Source organism: Acinonyx jubatus, chromosome B3 (genome assembly GCF_027475565.1).
Source record: "Acinonyx jubatus isolate Ajub_Pintada_27869175 chromosome B3, VMU_Ajub_asm_v1.0, whole genome shotgun sequence".
In the NCBI taxonomy this organism is placed as follows: domain Eukaryota; kingdom Metazoa; phylum Chordata; class Mammalia; order Carnivora; family Felidae; genus Acinonyx; species Acinonyx jubatus.
In genome coordinates, this window is record NC_069386.1 from 12,693,977 (window position 1) to 12,716,181 (window position 22,205).

Consider the following 22,205-nt stretch of genomic DNA (forward strand, 5'->3'; position numbering starts at 1 on the left):
GTGTGTGTGCGTCCGTGTGTCTCAAAAAATAAATAATATAAACATTTAAAAAAAGAAGAAGAAATGCAAAGCCTTATGTCCCTCGTCAGACCTACTGAAGCAGAAACTCTGGGGGCAGGGCTCAGCAATGTGGTTTAACCAGCTCTCCAGGTGACCACACACACTTATATTATGCTGGTTTGTTCACAACCTCACATGTGATTTCAATGGGCCCCTCAAATCTCATACAGCCTGAGACTGATAGCATATTCGTCGGTAAAACAGGGCAACCCCTGGGATACGCCAGTTAGCTGACATACGTTTCATATAATGCTGTGTGCAAGGGTGACATTAAATCACAACCATATTTGGTCGATGTGTAACTAAAGACAGTCCTGATAATCACATAGGGGGAAGTATGGTAAGCCAAAACAGCCCTGAAATGATTAAGTCATTAAGAGCGAACCTGTTTGCCGGTTATAAAGCCTAGTTACTAAAACATCAGGAAAGAGGAGAGAAGGCAAGATATCACCAACACGTCCAAGTAAGGCTGTTTTCACTCCAGGGACGGAGAAGGGAACGCACTTGAGGTTGGGCCTAGGCAAGACAATTAAGAAAGCATATTTGGGGCATCGGACTTTGAGAAGCCTTGCCCGATTGCTTGCTTTCTTGCTGTGCAGAAAGGCTAGAGCTGGATCCCCAAGTCCCTACAACGCTTCCCAGATGCCCTCTGCTGCCTCTGTGGGCGACACTCCATAGCCCTCTGTGATTAGAAGTAGCAGACGGAATCTCATCCGGACCAAATGAAGCCCAGGGACATATGCCCTATTCCTGGGGTGAACTTATGATTACTGTGTCCAATTTTAATGGCTCTTGTGTAGCTATAGCTTCTGCTATAGTTTCAAAACTATCCCACCTTTGGGGCACCTGGCTGGCTCAGTCCATACAGCATACAACTCTTGACCTCAGAGTTGTAAGTTCAAGCCCCATGTTGAGTGTGGAGCCTACTAAAATAAAATAAAATAAAATAAAATAACATAAAATAAAATAAAATAGTCCAGTTTTTACAATAAACTATCTGATCACTATAACTATTACTCAAGTGTTCTCTCCTTCTCCCCCTCCTCCTCCTCCCCCTCCTCTTTCTCTCTCTCTCAGCCTGGCTTCCTTCCTCATTCCCTCTCTCTACCCTCCTCCCCTTCTTCCTCTGTTCATATTTCCTGCCATCACTAAAAAACTTTAACAGACCTCCTCATGTTCTTGGAATCCAGCTGCAGAGACCATGGAGTATTGCGCAACTGATCCCAGCACTCCAGGGGTGTCACTAGATGTGGTGTGGTCGGACCCATTGGAATTATGCAGTTCCCAACCTGCACAGATATATGCGATGATGTCCTACAGGGAGACCTTAGTGTGAGAGCTTAAACTCCAGCCGGATCCATCTGTCCAGTCCCTGAATCTCCAGATGATCTGCTTCCCCCAAGCTGATAAAATCTGGGGCTATGCAATGACTTGGAATTCTTGGAATTGGAATTTTATATGCAAAACTGATCAGGACCATGCCACATATTCATTTCCCACTTCTCCTCACACTTGGCTTGTTCCATCACTCAATCTAATTTTGACCTCTAACCTTGTGACTAAAGATCTAGTTGACGTTTGACATCTCCATTGTCTGCAAGGTACGGTCTCTGTTTTTCAACTCCTTGTTCCATGTTCCAATCTGCATATCATCTGTCTTCTCCATCTCCAGGTGGTTTCCTACAAAATAAATGGAGAACAGAACTTGATGACCCTAGGAAATCAACCAATCCAGAGACCATTCTCTGCCCCCAGGAGACCAGATATGCCCATACTTCCTGGTCTTGGAAAAGGTCATCTCAACTCAATTTCTCTGGTATAATCTACCCTAGCTTAGGTTCCTTTAGCACGTCCCTGGAACAGATATGGCTACTGTGCAGATCACAGAACAGAGGATCTCCAAGAACAATTTTAGTCACTAAAAAACTTAGAGCACAGGACATCCAAATACCCCAGATGGCTCAGTGGAGAGAACACCGAGATAGGAGTTGTGGGCTCTGGGGAGAGTATATAAAGATGCACTTCTGAAGAGCAGCTCGGTAACCCCCAACCCAGGAGCTCTGCCTTACAGTCCCCCACTGGGGCTTCATACCAGCCTCCTGAGAGAGGTTAGGACACACAGTGCACTATAGGCATAGGATGAACTCTTCTGGGAAGTCCATGGGGAATGTGCCCAGTGGTTTACCCAGGACTCACGCTGGGCATGCCCCTCTTTAGCAGGAGGGCATTTCCCTGCTGCATTGTGTGCAACCTTGTTAGGAATACTGGCTTATGTCTCTGCTTATCCTCTATGGTCTTCCCATAAAGCAAGAGTCTAGGATGCACTTCCAAAATGGCAGACCCTTCTACTTTCCCTCTGCTTAACTTGAAGTTACTAGACATCCTACAGAACTGACTCATCCTTGCCTCTCTCACAACCCTCACTGAAAACCCTTCTGCCAAGATCACCTCTTGACTGGCAAGTCAAAGCATGACTTTCCATTTATACTGTACTTATTTTGTTGGGTTTGATTTTATTTCTTCGATTTTTTAAAATTATGTACTCTATTTACTATATTTAGTAATAATATATTTATTATAATGTATTTGTTATTTACCCAGGCATAGATCAGTAATTATCAGTGGATACAGAACAATGCCAACACTCTGAAGAATACCCTTCTTTTGCCTCTTTGTGTTCAGACTCTCTCCCCACCTTTAACCATCAGCAACCACCGATCAGATTGCCACTCTTATATCTTTCACTTTTCCAGAATGTCCTATACATGAAATCATGCAATATGTAATATTTTAAGACTATGGCCTTTCCCTCGGCACAGTGGTTCTCCATCAGGGCACTTGGCCATGTCTGCAGACATTTTTAGTTGTACTAAGTTGGAAAGGTAGACGGGTACTGCCTCCTCTGCATAGGGGTGGCCTTTCCAGGGATGTGGTTAAATAACCCCACAACAAATTATACAGCCCCCCAAAAAAGTTAAGAGCCATGATTTTGAAAAACCTTGACGTAGCACAATTCTCTTAAAATTTATGTGTAGTATCACATGTGTCAATAGTTCATTCTTTTTTAGTGCTGAGAAGTATGCCACTGTGTGGACGTAATACAGATTGCTTATCCTTTCACCTTCTGAAAGACATGTGGATTGTTTCCACGTATGGGCAGCTTTGACTAATGCTGCTACACATATTCACGGATAGGTTGTTTTTTTAAGTTTTTATTCAAACCCTAGCTCATTAACATACATGGATAGTGTTTGATTTAACGTAAGTTTCACTTTTCTAGAATGCATACCGAGAAGTGGGATGTCAGGGTCACATGGTCCCATACATTAACTTTGGAGAAACTGACTGAGGTTTTCTGGAGTGGTTACATTTCCACCAGCCATGCTTGTACGTTCCTTCTGCTCTGCCTTCTCAATAGCTCTTTGACCATACTTTGATTTATCCCAGGATTTGACCCTGCAGATTTAGAAATAGAACGTTATTGGGGTGCCTGAGTGGCTCAGTTGGTTAAATATCAGACTCTTGATTTCAGCTCAGGTCATGATCTCATGGGATCACGGGATCTTGTGGGATGGAGCCCTGAGTTGGGCTCCATGCAGAGAGTTGAGCCTGCTTAAGATTCTCTCTCTCTCTCTCTCTCTCTCTTTCTCTTTCTCTCTCTCTCTCTCTCTGAAAAAAAAAAAAGGAAATAGAACATTACCAGCATCCCAGATCCCTTCCCATTACCACCCACCACCCACTCAAAGGTAAACACCATTCTAGCCTCCAACAGCAGAGGTTCAATTTCAATGCTTTGAACTTAATATAATTGAAATCATAAAATGCATACTCTTCAAGGTCTGGCTTTTATCTCTCGATATTTTGTTTTTGATACTCATCCCTATTATTGCGTGTAGCTGTGATGGTTAACACTCTTGGTTACATAATACCTCCTTGTGTGATTTACCTTCTATTCTGGATGAATGTTTGCTTTTCTTTTGACTGAGGTTTAATTTATATTCAATAAAATGTATCAATTTTAAGTGTGCAGTTCAACAGTTTATAGAAAACATATATACTCATGTGAACACCGACATTACGTAAATACAGGACATTTCAACACACCAAAAATATTTCCTCATTCCCCTTTGCCTGCATTCCGCTCTGGTACCCACTCTGGCACCCCCACATCAATCCACTTCTGTCATAATTGCTTGCTCTTTTCCAGAGTGTCGTGGAAATATAGAGTATGTAATCTTTTTTATCTGACTTCTCTGACCCAGCATAACATTTTTGAAGTTCATCTACCCTGTTGTATGTATCAGTAACTCGGTGCTATTTTGTGGTCAAAGCATACTCCAATTATACACATTTTTTTTTTTTTTATTTACTTGCTGTTGGACATCTGTGATACTCCAGGCTTGGGTTATTTTAAGTAACGTCGCTATGAAAAACCACATACAACTATTTACGTGGACACCCATTTTTATTTTCTTAGGTAAAACAATAGGTATTCTACAAATTACTGGGAAAGGAGTTGGAATCTCCAACCATAGTTATAGACAATGCCTGGTTTCTCGTTTCAGTTCTATAAGGCTTTACCTCACTTATTTTGAAGCTCTCTGTTAGGTACTTACGCATTTAAGATTATTATGGGGTGTCTGGGTGGCTCAGTCAGGCAAGTATCCAACTTCAGCTCAGGTCACGATCTCACGGTTTGTGAGTTTGAGCCCTGCGTCGGCCTCTGTGATGACAGCTCAGAGCCTGGAACCTGGTTCGGATCTTGTGTCTCCCTCTCTCTCTCTCTCTCTGCCCCTCTCCCACTCAGCTCTGTCTCCCTGTCTCTCTCTCTCTTTCTCTCTCTCTCTCAAAAATAAATAAGCATTAATTAAAAAAAAAAAAAGATCATTATGTTCTCTTGATATCTTGGCCCCTTTATCATTCTGTAATGGTTTTCTTTATTCCCGGTCATAATCTTTTCCTGAAGTCTTTATCTGAATTTATACAGTCCCTTCAACTTTATTTTTATCCCACTGTCATTCATTGTATTTAAATTCAGCATATATTCACAAACATTAGCTACAGCAGTGGGAACTACAGCCCATCCTACAAGCTCTCCTATCATAATGCTTCTCTTTTTCCCTTTCCAACATCTTTAAGAAGCTATAACAAGATGGACTGAAATTCCTATGATGTAAGTGGATCAGACCTGTGTAAGGAGTGGACTCTATGAACACGTCCACACTCCACGCAGGTCCCCATAATTCTCTTTTATTATTTATGTGCCCCACCCCCCACTGCCACCGCCAGCTTTGTTACCCTTTTGTCTCTAAGAACCCATTCTTGTGGGGCGCCTGGGGGGCGCAGTCGGTTAAGCGTCCGACTTCAGCCAGGTCACGATCTCGCGGTCCGTGAGTTCGAGCCCCGCATCGGGCTCTGGGCGGATGGCTTGGAGCCTGGAGCCTGCTTCCGATTCTGTGTCTCCCTCTCTCTCTGCCCCTCCCCCGTTCATGCTCTGTCTCTCTCTGTCCCAAAAATAAATAAAAAACGTTGAAAAAAAAATTTTTTTTTAAAAAAAGAACCCATTCTTGCAATTCTCTTGATGAGACTGCCTTCAGACTGCCAGATCCCCTTTGTCCAATAAGCGGAGAGCCAAAAGTGCCTGGTAGTTTGCATCCCCAAAGCAGCCCTTAGCTAAAAACTGATTAACGTAGGAATTTGGAAGCCCAGTTCCCTTTCTACAACCTGTAATAATCTCCACGGCATAATTTCCACTCCCGGGCATCCCTGCAAGAGTAAGCTGAGGCTGGAAGTTTGCCTGAAAAATACCCTTGCTTGATTTCTTTCCTTTCTGCTTTCTTTACATTTTTACTCCTGGGAGCACTAAATCAGGGGTGTCTTTCAGCCAGTTTATGCCAGTTAAGAGCAACTCATGTAAGCCAAATGTTAAATTTTCAGGAATTTTGTCGGCTGGTTTGGAAACACAAATATACTAAAAAATCTAGAAGGCTACACATATGTCCAGGGCTCAGAAAATAAATGAGAAGACAAGCTTTCAGCTCTGGCTGGTCGACAGGCTCCATGCAAGCAGGAAGTAAAAGCTAAAGTAGGATTGTAAATGGCCTGGCTTAGCACTGTGAAGGGTGACCTAATACAAAGAAAATCCACAAAGACCAAGATAGTATTGCTTTTATTTATTTTATTATTTGGACCAGCAAGGAAAAATAGTCATAGAACTGTCCCTGACAAAACTTGGATATGGTACTTGCTAGAACAGACCTACGGAGATAAAGGACGCCGTAAAGTGTAACAACATATACAAAAAGGCAATCCTAGAAGAGGAGAGAGAGAAATAGAAAGCATATTTGAAGACATAATCTCCCTAAATTTCCCCAGTATAATGAGTGGCATGAGTCCACACATCCAAAAATCTCAATAAACTCTAAGTAGGATAGGCTGAAAGAGACCCACACTGAGACACATTATAATCACGCTGTCAAAAACGAAGACAGAGAGAATCTTGAAAGAAGTAGAATAGGCAAAATTCACCACGTACAAGGGACCTTCAAGACAATTAATAGCCAATGTCTCACTGACAACCATGGAAGTCAGGAGAATTTTAGCCACAGCAAAACCATTCTTCAAAAATGAAGGATATATTGGGGCGCCTGGGTGGCTCAGTCAGTTAAGCGGCCGACTTCGGCTCAGGTCATGATCTCGCGGTCCGTGAGTTCGAGCCCCACGTCAGGCTCTGTGCTCACAGCTGAGAGCCTGGAGCCTGTTTCAGATTCTGTGTCTCCCTCTCTCTCTGACCCTCCCCCGTTCATGCTCTGTCTCTCTGTCTCAAAAATAAATAAACGTTAAAAAAAATTTTAAAAAAATGAAGGAGATATTAATACATTTTCAGACAAACTAAAGCTGAAGGAGTTCATCGTTTTTATAGATCTACCCTACAAGAAGGGTAATTCTTTAGTCTACAATCAAAGGATGCTACAGAGTAAAATAAAGCTATATGAAAAATCAAAAAACACAGGTAAAGGTAACTACACAGATAAACATAAAACCTAGTATTATATTTAACTTGTTACTTTTTTTAGGTTTATTTATTCATTTTGAGAGAGGGAGAGTGAGTGGGCGGGGCAGAGAGAGAAGGAGAGAGAGAGAGAGAGAGAGAGAGAGATTCCCAAGCAGGCTCCGCATTGCCAATGCAGAGCCCGACATGGGGCTTGAACCCACCAACCATGAGAACTTGAGCCGGAATCAAGAGTCAGACGCTTAACTGACTGAGCCACCCAGGCTCGTTACTCATTTTTATGTCTATGTTATTCAAATGGAACATGCATAAAACAATTATAAATCTATGTTAATGGGAACACAATGTATAGCAGTGTAATTTGTAAAAAAAAAATAATATAAGGGGGGCAGAGCTGCATAGGTGTAGAGTTTTTGTATATCACTTAAGTTGGTATTCATTCAAACTAGATTGTTATAAACTTAAGATGTTAGTTGTAATACCCAGGGTAAGCACTAAGAAAAGAACTGAAATATATACAGAAAAAGGAAATGAGAAAGAAATAAAAAAGACACAAGGGGAATAAATGAGTTAAACACAGAAGAAGGCAGTAATAGTGAAAATGAGGAACAAAAATGATGTAAGACATATAGAAAGCGAATAGTAAAATGACAGAAATAAGTTCTTTCTTATCAGTAATTACTTTAAATGTATACAGATTGAACTCACCAATTAAAAGACAGATTGGCAGAAAGAATTGTAAAAAAACAAAGCAACAAAACACGTAATCTAACTGTTAAGTTGTCTATGAGAGATGCACATAAGTTTAAAGTGAAATTATTTAGGGGCACCTGGGCGGCTCAGTCAGTTGGGCGTCTGACTTCAGCTCAGGTCATGATCTTGCACTCTGTGGGTTCGAGCTCCATATTGGGCTGTCTGCCGACAGCTCAGAACTCAGAGCCTGCTTCGGATTCTATATCTCCCTCTCTCTCTGCCCCTTTCCCACTCTCACAAATAAATAATAAATAAAACATTTTAAAAAATAAAGTGGAATTAGTTCTGTTCCATGCAAAAAGCAAATAAAACCTGGGGTAGCTATATTGATATCGGACCAAATAGATTTTATAAAAAGTTATTACAAGAGACGAAGGACATCATGTACTGACAAAGGGTCATTCCATCAAGAATATACAATGATTATAAACGTACATACATCTTTCTCTGGAGTCTCCAAATATATACAGGAACACTGAATCTTACAATCCATGAACACGAAATATCTCTCCATTTGATTAGATACAGCTTTCTTTCATCAGAGCTTTGTATTTTTCCACATGTAGATCCTATACATATTTGTTCAGATTCATACCTAAGGATTTTAATTTTTGACGCTATTTTTAAATAATATTTATTTTAAAATTTAAAGTCCAACTGTTCATTACTGACATATGGGAAACCAACTGACTTTTGTACATTAACCTTGTTTCATGTGACTTTGCTGTACTTGGTTATTATTTCCAAGACTTATTTGGTAAATTCCTTGGGATTTTCTACCGAAACTATTAGGTCATCTATGAAGAAAGACTGCATTTCTTCTTTCTCAATCTACATACCTTTTTATTTTTTTCTTGTCTCCTTACACTAGTTGAAACTGTTAGTACCGTGTGTAATAGGAATGGTGAAAAATGACTACGCTTGCATTAATTCCAAACTCAGGGCGAAAGCATTCAATTTTTTGCCATTTAATACAATGTTAGCTGCAGGGTTTTTGTAGACAGTATTCGTCAGGTTGATAAAATTGCCCCCTACTTCCCGTTTGCTTAGAGTTATTATCAAAAATAGGTAGGTGTTGGATTTTATCAAATACTCTTTCTGCATCAATTGAAATGATCATGGTTTTTCTTCTTTCGGCTGTTGATATGATGGGTTACATTTATTCGTTTTTGATTATGAAATTAGCCTTTCTTACCTGAAATAAATCCCACCTGTTTGTGGTGTACAATTATTTTTATACATTGTTGGATGTGATTTGGTAACGATTAGTTTAGAATTTTGTATTCATATTCCTGAGAGTTATCAGTCTGTATTTTTCCTTTCTTCTAATATTCATCTGGTTTTATTATTAAAGTTCTTCCTTTTTTTCTTTCTCCCTCCTTTCTGTGCTTCCTTTCCTCCTTCCTTTCTTGCATTTCTGTTGGGGGAAGGTTTTTTTTTTTTTTTTTTTTTTTTTAACCTATCGTCAAACTCACTGATCCTTTCCTCAGCTGAGTCCAGTCTACTAATGAGCATTTTAAAGGCATTCTACATTTCCTGTTTACAGTGCTTTTTTTTAATGTTTATTTATTTTTGAGAGAGAGCAAGTGAGCAGGGAGGGTCAGAGAGGGAGACAGAGAATCCCAAGCAGGCTTTGCACTGTCAACGCAGAGTCTGATATGAGATCATGACCTGAGTCAAAATCAAGAGTTGGATGCTTAACTGACTGAGCCACCAAGTGCCCCTGTTACAGTGCTTTTTATTTCCAGCATTTCCTTTTGACCTGTTTTGGAGTTTTAATCTCCCTGTTTACATTACTCATCTGTGCTTGCATATTGTCTACTTTTTGCACTAGAGCCCTTAACATATTAATTTGTTGCTTTAAATTTCACATCTGTGAAAAAATAAAAATAAAAAAAAAAGGGGGCGCCTGGGTGGCTCAGTCAGTTAAGCGTCCGACTTCAGCTCAGGTCATGATCTCAGTTTGTGAGTTTGAGCCCCGCGTCGGGCTCTGTGCTGACAGCTCGGAGCCTGGAGCCTGCTTCGGATTCTGTGTCTCCCTCGCTCTCTGCCCCTCCCCCACTTGTGCTCTGTCTCTCTCTGTCTCTCAAAAATAAATTAAATGTAAAAAAAAATATTTAAATATCATGCCTGTGAATTCCAACTTCTATTGTGTATCTGAGTCTGATTTGGATACTTGCTTTTTTCTTTGGAGTCTATGCTTTTACATGCCTTTTGGCATGTCTTGTGATTTTTTGTTGAAAGCATGACATTTATAGGAATAGAAACTGAGTTAAATAGGCTTTTAATGTGAGGCTTTCTTTTAATCTGCTAGGAGTTGTGCTGTGTTTCATATCTGCTGTGGTTGTAGGTGCCAGAGGCTGTATATAGCTCTATAGCACTATAATTGTTTTCTTTCTTCCCTGTTGACTTTAGGTCTTTCCTATGGACTCCTTCTCATAGAGTGTACGTATCTAGTTGCTATTTCAGCTGTTACTCCATTTTTATACTGAATTTCTGTCAGTGTGGTAGCATGTGTGGGTGAAAAGCATTTTAGAATCTTAGGAGTTCTTTTTAGTCTTTTCGTGGACCTGTTTCTCTAGACTGTGATGGTCACAGGTGTTTCTTCTGAGGTATAGTTTCTCCTTTCCCTTTCACATCGCTTTGATGAGACAGAAAGGCAAGTGGGGGTTGAAAGGAGAATGACCGTTTTCTCCATCTAAGTTGAGGCAAGACTCTGATCAAGTTTTTTCCACCCCCTGGAAGGCAGCGCTTTGTTATGGAGCCCTCTCTGGGAATATTTCCCAATAATTAATCTTCTCCTTTTTCCCTTTCAGAGTCACACAAGGGAATTTTGTGACTTTTAACCGTGAGAGTCAGGTAGAGTTCCTGGAGGTAAACTTCAGAGTTTCCCCCCAAGATTGCAACAGCCAGGAGTTTTTCCCACTCACACGAGTCCACACTCAGCCTCCTGAGTATTCCTACCAGTTTATGACTGCTCTGCTCCAGGTAAGTACACCTCAGCTGTGACTCTCTCTGTATTGGCTTTTCTCCCCAGTTTTGGAATGGCAGTTTGTCCTTTGATCTCTGTTCTCTGAGAAGCCCAAGAAAAGCCAATGGTTTGGGGTTTGTTCAGCTTTTTATGTTGTGAGGACGAGAGTGACTTCTTCCATGCTTTTTACATGTCAGAGCTGAACCAGAATTAATGTTTTTATTTTCATTCAGTTCAAAAGACTTTCTAAAACCCCTTTAATTTTCCCTTTGCTCTATAGTTTTTAGAGAAGAGTATAGTTTCACTACCAAATATGTGGGGCCTCTTCAGGTTTTGCCCTATAATTGATCTAACTCTATTGTGATTAATAACATACTTTGCATACTTGAACCCTTTCAAATATATTGATACTTGTTTATGGCACAGAATATGGTATATCTTGGTCAATGGCCCATGTGCATTTGAAAAGAATGTGAATTCTGCTATTTTTTTTTGGTTGGGTTATTTTATAAATTAGGTCAGTTAAATCAGGTTAGTTGATAATATTGTTCGAGTCTTCTATAGCATTACTGATTTTCTATCTACTTGTCCAATCAAGTAGAGAGAGACTAATTGTGGAATTGTCTATTTCTCCTTGCAGTTCTATCAGTTTTTGCTTTATGTATTTTGAAGCTCCATTAGTAACTGCATAAGTATTTAGGATTGTTATACCCTCTTGATGAATTGGCTTCTTTATTATTGCAAAATAACTTCTATTTCTGGTAATATTTTTGAATATTGCCAGATATCTGCTTTGTCTTATATTAATATACCTATTTCAGTATTATCTTGGATAGGGTTAGCATGGGGTATCTTTTCCTTCACTTTAACCTATTTGTGCCTTTATAATTATAGTATGTTTCTTATAAAAAGCATATGGTTGGGTCTCGCTTTACTTTTCCAATCTGACAATTTCTGATCTCTAATTGAGGTATTTACACATTTTACCTGTAATACAATTATTGATACGATGGGCAGAAAACTGCCACCTGCTATTTGTTTCTAACTGTCCTGGTTATTGTTCCTTTTTCTCTTTTCTTTCTCTTGAATTAAATGAATACTTTTATCTCCTTTTTTGGCTGTATACACTCCAACTCTTTGTTGTGTTATTTTAGCGGTTATTTTATGATTTATAATATACAGTTTTAATAAGTTTAATTTTTAAGTAATCTCTACCCCCACATGGGGCTCAAACTCACGACCCTGAGATCAAGAGAAACATGCTCTACTGACTGAGCCAGCCATGCACCCCTATAGTACACATTTCTAGTTAACCACAGTCTTACATCAAGTGATTACACGCATTTATGTATAGTGTCAGAAGCTATCAGTGGTACTCTTCCATTTTCTTCCTCTTAGCCTTCTTGGTATTGTTTATATACTTTGTGACTCTACATGCCATCAACATCCCTACTACATTGTTTAAGCAGTCTACTACCTTTTAGAAAATAAAACATTTTGAAAGCCCTGTGCGTTTACACTTCCTGTCTCAGTCAATGCAGCCTGATATAATCAAGTACAATAGACTGGGTGACTTACAAACAATAGAAATGATTTCTCACAGCCTGGAGGCTGGCAGTCTGAGACCAGGGTGCCAGCATAGTCAGGTTCTGGTAAGAACCCTCTTCTGGGCTGCAGACAGCTGACTTCTCTTTTCTCTTCACATAGCAGAAAAAGAGAAAGCTACTTCTCCACCTATTCTTAAAAAGGCACTAATGCCATTGTTAAGAGTTCCATCCTTATGACTTAATCATCACCCAAAGGCCCCACCTCCAGATAGCATCACCCTGGGGACTAGATATTAACATGTGCATTTTGGGAGGGACACAAACATTCAATCTGTATCATTCAGGTGATATTTCTGATGTGCTTGATTTTCATAAACTGACACTTCCTCCTATTTTTCCCCTTCTGCCTGATGAATGTCCTTTAACATTTCTTATAGTACAGGTATTCTTGTGATAAAAATTTCAAATTTTGTATTTCTGGAAAATTCTTGTTTACATTTGATGTCTCCGTTATATTTCTATTGCAAAGTGTCCTGTTAGATACGTGTTACATTTTTTTCCTTATTTTTTTTACCTTTATTTTTCTTTCAATTTCTCAATATTGATAGTTTGCACTGACCTGTTTTCCAGTTTACTAATCTTCTGTTCTGCTGTGTCTAATCTTTTTTAGACCCATACATTAAATTTTTATTGCCAGATATAACTTATTTTTCAGTTCTAGAATTTTAGCTTACAGACTCCTATTCCCTGATGAAATTTCCCATCTTTCCTTCATTTTAAAGAGAATTTTGATCATCAGGTATTTTAAATCAATTATCTAGATCTCCTGAGGGTCTGTTCCCATGATTTTTATAAAATATAAATATCTTTTGGTTATTTGGTCCTGTGTTTTAATTCTCCTAGTAATTCTTGATGGATATCTGACATTGTCAACGACACAGTAGAGAGGCTCTGGATGATGTTATCTTCCTCCAGCAAGAGATTTTCTTCTGGGGGGCAGATCAAGCCTGCAGATCCCCATAATCTAGTTGCTGTTTGATTTTAGAGTTTGAGGTTGGTATATTTCAGTGTTGAGATTTTTCCTAAACCATAGTTCACCTTCTAAAGTATGGTCTTTATTCCGAGGGTCTGGCCTTTATTCCTACTTCATGGCCCTTTGGGAATCTCCACTGAAAGTCTGGGCTGTATTCTAACTTGTCAGGAATTGAACTCCAACCATAGTCTCCACAGCAACATGCAGCTGCTGAAATTTTTGCTGTTCTATTTGGTTTCCCAGATGCTGTAGCCTGTTGGGTTTTTGGACTATTGCCCTGACACATCTACCATAGGAATTAACTAAGGACTCCATAGGAATTAGAGATTTGGGGGACTTCTCTATATTTCCCTATTCTCTGGGATGTTATCCCTCGGATCTCAACCAATGTGGCAGTGTGGAATTCTGACTACTGTATCTCTACTCCAACAAAACAACCACTTTCTGCTTGGTTTATGTTGTCTATAGAAAATTGGAAAATGTCTTCATGAAAAAAGCCAGGATCAATGGGGAGGCTTCTGTGTGCTTCTCTCTTCCCAAGGATCACGGTCATCCAAGTCTCACCTTTGTTAGTTTCTCTTCACTGAGCACCAAGACTCCCTTCCCTACGTAGTTGTCAGTGGGAGGTTTTGTTCTATTTAATCTAATTCACTTGTCTCAGACCCAGAAACCTGCGAACCTCATTATGTTACACCTGGTGATTTGAAGTATCCTGAACCGGAAACTCTTTCTCTTAACCTCTAGTCTGCCATATTTCTTCCAAAAGTCCTAGGTTTGTCATGAACCATGATAGCTTAAGACAACCATTTATAAAAATGAATGTATAATCATCTTTTCTTTTCAAATTTCACAACTATATTTAATCTCCACTGCCAAGTGCTTGATCTATTCGGTGACTTAGGATCACACATGTTTCCATGTAATAACCTACAGTTTCTAGGAAGTCAGAAGAAGGACAACAGAGTGTCATGTGACACAGTGAAACCTATGAGGTTAGAGTCAAATACGACCAATGCTGTAGCCATTTGCACTTTCTTAGCTAAAATTTTCTCATTTGTGGGATGCCTGGCTGGCTTATTTGGTAGAGCACATGACTCTTGATCTCAGTGTCCTGAGTTCAAGCCCCATACTGAAAGTAGAACTTACTTAAAAAAATAATAGTAAAATAAAATAAAATGTCCTTACTTGTAAAACTTTTAGTTAACTTTTCCTACCCACAGTTTCCTCATTTGTAAAATGAAAATAATAACTACTCTCTCTGTGTTGTTGTCATTGTTCATGCACTAAAATGTTTATAGTAGCGTTGCCTGTTGGGGCAAAAATGTTTAAAACAGAGTAAAGGCAAATTTTTTAATTTTAAAATTCTAACACCCTTTCCAAAGGTCATGGTTTAATAAATTATGGTGTATCCACACCATGAACCAGTGTGTAGCCATTAAAAAGAGGAGCTTTATGACACCTGGGTGACTCAGTCACTTGGGCTTTCAAGTCTGAATCTCGGCTCAGATCATGATCTCACAGTGTGTGAGTTCGAGCCCCACATTGGGCTCTGTGCTGATGGCATGGAGCCTGCTTGGGATTCTCTCTCTCGCTCTGTCTCTGCCCCTCCCTTGTGCACTCATGTGCTCTCTTGCTTTCTTTCTCTCTCTCAAAATGAATGAATGAATGAATGAATGAATAAATAAATAAATAAAGAGTAGCTATGCCACTTGACTTTGAGGGCTTATTTTGAGATACCACATGGGAAAAGAAAGATACAGACATGTGAATATAATCTTTAAATATGTAAATATGGGTACACATATCTATATATTCCTTTGAGGAAAACCACTGACAGGCATAGATTCTCTGGGTAGGGAAGGTGGGAAGAGGAAGAAGGGTTGACACAGGAGAAAGAGAAAACAAGGAAAAATGGGCAAACAAAAGCTTATCCCAAGAAATGTATGTGTGCAATGATTGCTTTGACATATTTTCATACAATTTTACTTCTATTTGTTTATAGAAGTAAATTAATTTTTAAGTGCTGGCTTTTCAATTTTAGGTTTAAAGTGTTAATTTGGTATAAGTGAATATATGTTCTTTAATAAAACACCTGTTATGAAAGGCGGTTAGAGATGGAGTAGATCCTTAACTTAAAGATCTTCCAAGGGCTAATTATCACATTTACTCACAAAACAATCTAGATGCCTGTGCCAATATGTACTTCTAGGCCTAGTAGATGTACTGACAGAATCTGCCTCCCAGTTCTGATATTTGTAATATTAATTTTGGTTCTAAGCTCCTCTATGCGCATTTTCATAATACAAAGGCTAATAATTCAGGCCAACTATCTCTCTCTCTTTTTTTAAGTTTATTTAATTATCTTGAGAGTGAGAGCACAAGTTGGGGAGGGATAGAGAGAGAGAGAGAGAGAGAGAGAGAATCCCAAGCAGTCTCTGCACTGTCAACACAGAGCCCGACGTGGGGCTCAAACTCACAAACCCTGATGAGATCATGACCTGAGCCAAAGTCAGAGGCTTAACTGACTGAGCCATCCAGGAGCCCCAGGCCAACTATCTCCTTAGGACGCATTCCCTCTTTGTATAATTTATTCCTGCTTCCAGATAAAAGGTTGGCAAAACAATTTCCAAGAGTGAACGTTCAGCGTGTGGACATAGGTATAAATTTAGTTGAAGCATTAAATTGCACTTCTATTAAATTGTATGAACGTGCCTTCACTTGACCCGATCTTTCTAGTTCTTTTCCCACCCCCACAATGTTTTTCGAGTTTCAAATAGTGGCTTAGATGGATAACATTGACAAAAGAACGTACACGTCACTGAACTTTTAGGATTTCTAGATTCCAAGTCAGTCAACAGTTTTATGCAGGTGTGAGTTGGGAACAAAATTCATGCCCTAGAAGCCAGGCTCTCAGCCCGATCCTGCCAGCCTTGCGGGAAGACACAGCTAATCCATACTACATTTATTTGTGCTATTTATAAATGTCAGTAGGGACCGAAGTCCATGCTGAGATTTGCTAAATGACATTTGACCTTTTGAGCTTAAGCGAATTGCTAAAGATTTGGTATTATGTGCCAAAGGGCTAAAGATGTGTGACAGAATGATATGTGAGCTCTTAAGGAAACCGATTAATCACAATTGTTAACAATTACCCAACACGCACTATGCATCGGTTGCTCTTGATTAAAAAGCCTTGTGTATAAAAATGTACTTAATCCGCAAAGCCTTCCCAGGAAGAAGGAAGCATTATCTTTCTTATTCTATACATGGGGACACCAAGGCACTGGGAAATCAGATAAGTTACTAAATTAGATAAATTACCACCGGGAGAATCCAGAACTAAGATTGACCAGAGTGATTTGAGCTCCACGTGGCATCCTCTCACTATCGTGTGTCTACTTAAACCCAGATCGCCCAGAATATGCGCTCATCTCTTCTGTTCAGAAATTAGGTCCCCATTTTCTTGCCCAGCAGCCAGCACGTGGAGCTTCTCAGCTTCCATGGTAACAGGTCAAGGGCTCAAGGATGAGATACATATTTGAAGGTCCATGTGTTGTGGTAGGACTGGTTTTGTCATTGCCTGGCTTCCATTAAGAAAGCTCCCTCAAGTGAGAGCTTGAGGCCGGGTTGGGGTCACACAATGAAGGGCGACAAGGGAGCAGGTGGAAGAGGAATGTGTGGAGGTGAGGGGTGCCGCACTTTGCTCTCACCTCCTGGCAGGTCAGGGACAAAAGAGGAATAAGGAAGAGCCTCTGGGAACTTGAACGTCTCAACAGTGAGAGAGACGGACATACTGTGTCCAGACAGAGTATGAGAACGGAAGTCTCTGAGATACTAGGAGGGCCCCTGGGAAAGTTGGGGGGGAAAATGAAGCGGCAAGTGGGGCTTAACACATAGGCAGCAGCATGGACTCTAGAAGGCTCACCTCAACACCCGATAGATCTTGTTCGGATCGCTTGGCTCAGAATGGATTCCGAGAATATCTTTCCGTGGAACTTCATCGGTGACGGCAAGGAGGTAGTCTCCTTGTGAGAAATGCCGGCGACAGGAACACAGTGATTCTCTTCTCTCTGCTCCTTCTCTCGGAAGGAGAATAGAGGAAAAGCTTCAGATGGAATTTGGAGCCAGATGGAGATTGATTTAATTAATAATCCTGAAGTAACCCAAATCACTACCTGTAATCGAGAAAATTTAGAATGTGACCAAAGAAGCTATCCAAATCACCATGGTAACCCCAAATAAACTTAGCCGTAGTGTCTCCCTTACGGTATTAATATCTCTCATTTCTCTCCCACCTTTCCTACTGCGAGGCTTCTTACGTATAGCTCCTATGTTCTTCTTTTTTTTTTTTTTTTGTAATTTTTTAATGTTTGTTTTTGAGAGAGAGAGAGAGAGAGAGAGAGCATGAATGGGGGAGGAAGACACAGAAATCAAAGCAGGCTCCGGGATCTGAGCTGTCAGCACAGAGCCCAAGAAGGGGCTAGAACCCATGAACCACGAGGTCATGACCTGATCCAAAGTCGGAGGCTTAACTGATGGAGTCACCCAGACACCCTGTTCTTTTAACTTTTTATTTATTTATTTTTTAAACGTTTATTTATTTTTGAGACAGAGAGAGACAGAGCATGAACGGGGGAGGGGCAGAGAGAGAGGGAGACACAGAACCGGAAGCAGGCTCCAGGCTCTGAGCCATCCGCCCAGAGCCCGACGTGGGGCTCGAACTCACGGAACGTGAGATCGTGACCTGAGCTGAAGTCGGACGCTTAACCGACTGAGCCACCCAGGTGCCCCTCTTTTAACTTTTTAAAACAAATTGCGGAACTCAGATGATTTTAGCTATATTTACCACAGAATTCGGAAAGAATTCAATAAGGTCCCTTTTCAGCACTACATTCTTGGAGTCTGAGAGATTTTTTAGTAGTGAGTGTGTGCCTGTCTGTGTGTACAGGTGGAAATGGGGGAGGGTCATAAAATCTATTGCTTTGAGAAATTTCCTCTGATTATATGAACTATATGAAATAGTTTTCAACCTTAAAGCTAGGAAAAAATTATCTTAGAAACCAATAAACTTTTTCTTAATAGTCAATAGTTTAAAATATGTGAAATATTTAACATTAAGTAATAAGAGGTCCTCGGTCAACAAAAATTGAAGCGGGGCAGGGGGGCAATGTTCTAGACACTGTTGGACACTAACACTCTTGGAAAATGTCTGTAACACATTACATTCTACAAGGTGCTGATAGTGTTTTGATTTGAATAGTTGATTGCTCAGGAACGAGCCGACCAAACAATGTCACAGGCTATAAACCACAGTTCCTAAAAACATCAATTGCACTAAGCAGAGCTAATGAACTGTTTTGTTCAATGATCCATCCTGTTTCTTGCCAATTCGTAGATCTTTGCGACCAGATACCATTCAGGGTTCGTCTGGCCTCAGCCAGACGCTTAGGAGTAAATTAATATGTCGTAGACTGAATCCTTAACAGTGATGGATCTACTGATAGAGACTTCAGCCAATACCTAATTTTCTTCTTTTTTTTTTAATGTTTAGTTTTGAGAGAAAGAAAGAGAGAGAGAAGGACAGGCAGAGAGGGAGGGACACAGAGGATCTGAAGCAGGCTCTGCACTCACAGCACAAGAGCCCGATGCAGGTCTCGAACTCACACACCGTGAGATCATGATCTGAGCTGGAGTCGGATGCTTACCCAACTGAGCCACCCAGGCATCCCAGCTACTACTTATTTTCTAAACAGGACTTCTGATTTCCAAGGAACTTGGTTTAGAGAGTGATGATGAAATATATAGCATCTTCCCCCAAAGGGGAGTGTTCTTATAAGTTCTTATAAGTCTGGAAACGATGTTAAGAACCACATGGATGAAGGTGAAACCATTGGGGCTTGGTGGGAAAAACACATACCCCTATCAATTTAAAGTCTGATGCTTACAGGATGCAAAGGTTGTTATAGATACTGTGCAGGGAGACTTATAGAAATAAAGAGCAGTCAAGAAACATGAATGCAAATGAAAAGCACTAATATCTAGGAAACAGTGGTAGAAAAAGAAAAAAAAAAGGTCCTTATGGACATTTTCGACTTCAAACCATTTCCACTATGGACACTGGGCTCAAGAAGGTCAAGCACATAATAGTTTGTCTCTTCCTATTTCCCCAAAAACAAAAAGTCAAGCAGGCTCTCAAATCATCTATAATGTCATATATGTGGTTTATTGGTGTTATTGGTGCAAAAAACTGGAACATTGCAAGTAGATGGGATATATTACCAGCAACCTATCAATAAGCCCAGGACTGCACAGAACTGTCAATGTATATTTCCCATTGTGCTACTTTTCTCTTGTCTGGTAACTTCCTTGAAAGGACTTCACCGAGATGGAACACACGGTTTTTCTTAGGCAGGTAGTTATTAAAATATGCAAAGTAAAAAAATGAGCACTAAACACGCCAACCAAGAAGGAGAGGGGGACATCCCGGAATCAACGAGAAATGGGTCTGAAAAAGGAAAACATATCATGGTGGTTGCCTCTTTCCCCCAAATTACACCGTTTGATTCAATTCAGTGCTTGGTGGAACAATAGACAACTTTTGAGTGACTGCACTGAAACCTCGGTCTTTAAAAAACACACGTAGTGGGGCGCCTGGGTGGCTCTGTCGGTCAAGTGTCCGACTTTGGCTCAGGTCATGACCTCGTGGTTCACGAATTCAAGCCTCACATGGGGCTCTGTGCTGACAGCTCCGAGCCTGGAGCCTGCTTGGGATTCTGTGTCTCCCTCTCTCTGCCCCTCCCCCACTCATCCTCTCTCTCTCTCTCTCTCTCTCTCTCTCTCTCTCTCGCTCTCTCTCTCTCTCTCTCAAAAATAAATAAAATATTTTAAAAAGGGTGTTTGTCTTTAACTAAGGTGGGAACAGGGAGAAATAGCCCTACTAGTCTAATTGCCCTATTACAATTTAGCATAAGCCCCCAACCTTGACAAAGATCACTGTTTTCCAGTATCGTGGGTTTTGTTCATCAACGAGATAAATGCCTTCCTCTGTAAATCTCAGACAGGCAGGAGTGGCATATTCTCATTTTGTAACATGTATTTCCTCGCAGAATTGGTTAAGGACTATACCTCAGTGTATGGATGAAATTCACTCAGTAAAAACTCATCGATAGTCCGTTATGATTGACAAACCACAGTATACAGACTTCAGCAAATCCTCCCAGATCCCTGCTTGCTGGATACTTGTCTCCTCTCCCATCTTTTTACCTTCAGCAAAAGTGATACATTATAAACAGACATATTTATCTTCCAGCTAATCCCAAATGGTTGGAATAAAGAGCGTGACACCAATTTTAAGCTTTCTTTCTTTCCTCCCCTCATCATTTATTGTGGAAGAAAAATGGCCCTACAAAAATGGATTTTTTACTGCATCCTCAATAAATCCTATGTGCATTTCTCTTACTCTCTGTCCACTGCAAACACGCCTCTATCGAGATTAATACGAAATTCAGCCCAAGGCTGAGCACCAGACTTGAGCAGTGACAAATTCCTCACATTTGACCACAGATCTTTTACTTTTTCTGCTAAGTTGTGGATTTCAAGCTTGCCCTCAAAATTGACACGGCGGAAAAGCACCCCTATCACTGGCTGGAAGTCATTGTTTGTGAACCCCGACACATTGACACATGTTGGCTTTTGATGCGTTATTTGATCTTTCATTCTGCTAAGTTTTTGGACTTTCTAAAAATTTAGGTCATTTACGGTTGAAGTCCAATCTAGTGTCTTGAGAGGAGAAAGGAGAAGGCTATAAATGTTTTAGGTCTGCTGTCTCCAGATTTGGGATTTTTATCAGTAAGACATATTTTAAAAAATTAGAGAACGGGGATAAGATGCAAATTCAGATGGCGTCGAGCAGCGACATGCACGCATAAAAACCACACTACCCGCGCTGTTTTCTTGAATTTCAAGATAAAAATCTCAGAATAAAAGACAGCTTTGAGAAATGAACAGTGTGCTTTATGCGAATTTTCTTCTCATTTTGTCACAGATTTATCCTGTATATACAACTGTCTGCAGCTTTGCTTTTGGGGACAATGGCATCAGGCAAAAATAAATAAACAAATGAATGAATAAATGAATAAATAAATAAACAAATAAAGCCCTCTGCCCATGCAGTTCTAAGGCAAGGGACCAGCTGAGCTGGCCTGTGATCCCAGCACTTTCTTTGTTAAATAAATGACAATTCTGTGACATTGTTTTTTGGGCAACGGGAATCATTTTCCCTTCAGAAGCTCAGCAGTTCATTTATATTCAAAGATCATCAAAGAGATCCAAGGAGATTGTGAGGCACCGTACCTGAGCAAAAGAACATACTTCCTAGTAAGTATAATTCTGCTTGACTAGTAACCAGAACTTGGAGATGAAAGTGGTCTTCAATTAAATCCTGATCGTGATCATCTGAGTTGCATCGAATTATTCCAGACATTTTGCTTTATACGATTTTACTAAGTTAATCATGAACCCCAAACACTCAATCACTAAGAAGCCCATTACAAAAAATGATGTCTTATACCAGGTACAAAAAATCCTATTCACTTGTTGGAATTCACACTTTGCTTTTGAAAATGTTATTTTTCTCATTTTATTTAATTTTTAAATTGTTTTTAGTGCTTATTTTTTGAGAGAGAGAGAGAGACAGAGCATGAGTGGGGGAGGAGCAGAGAAAGAGGGAGACACAGAATCTGAAGCAGGTTCTAGGCTCTGAGCTGTCAGCACAGAACCCATTTCGGGGCTCAAACTCATGGACCACGAGATCATGACCTGAGCCAAAGT

The 22,205-nt window shown here is 40.2% G+C and overlaps 1 long non-coding RNA gene across 1 annotated transcript; it reads right to left on the reverse strand.

Moving 5' to 3' along the window:
- Window positions 1–1,204: 1,204 nt before the first annotated feature.
- Window positions 1,205–17,538, reverse strand: LOC113602054 (uncharacterized). The gene is made up of 3 exons (XR_003423435.2): window positions 17,302–17,538; window positions 3,350–3,516; window positions 1,205–1,740 (listed from the first exon to the last, which is right to left on the reverse strand). It is a non-coding gene; the product is annotated as an uncharacterized LOC113602054 (long non-coding RNA).
- Window positions 17,539–22,205: the final 4,667 nt, after the last annotated feature.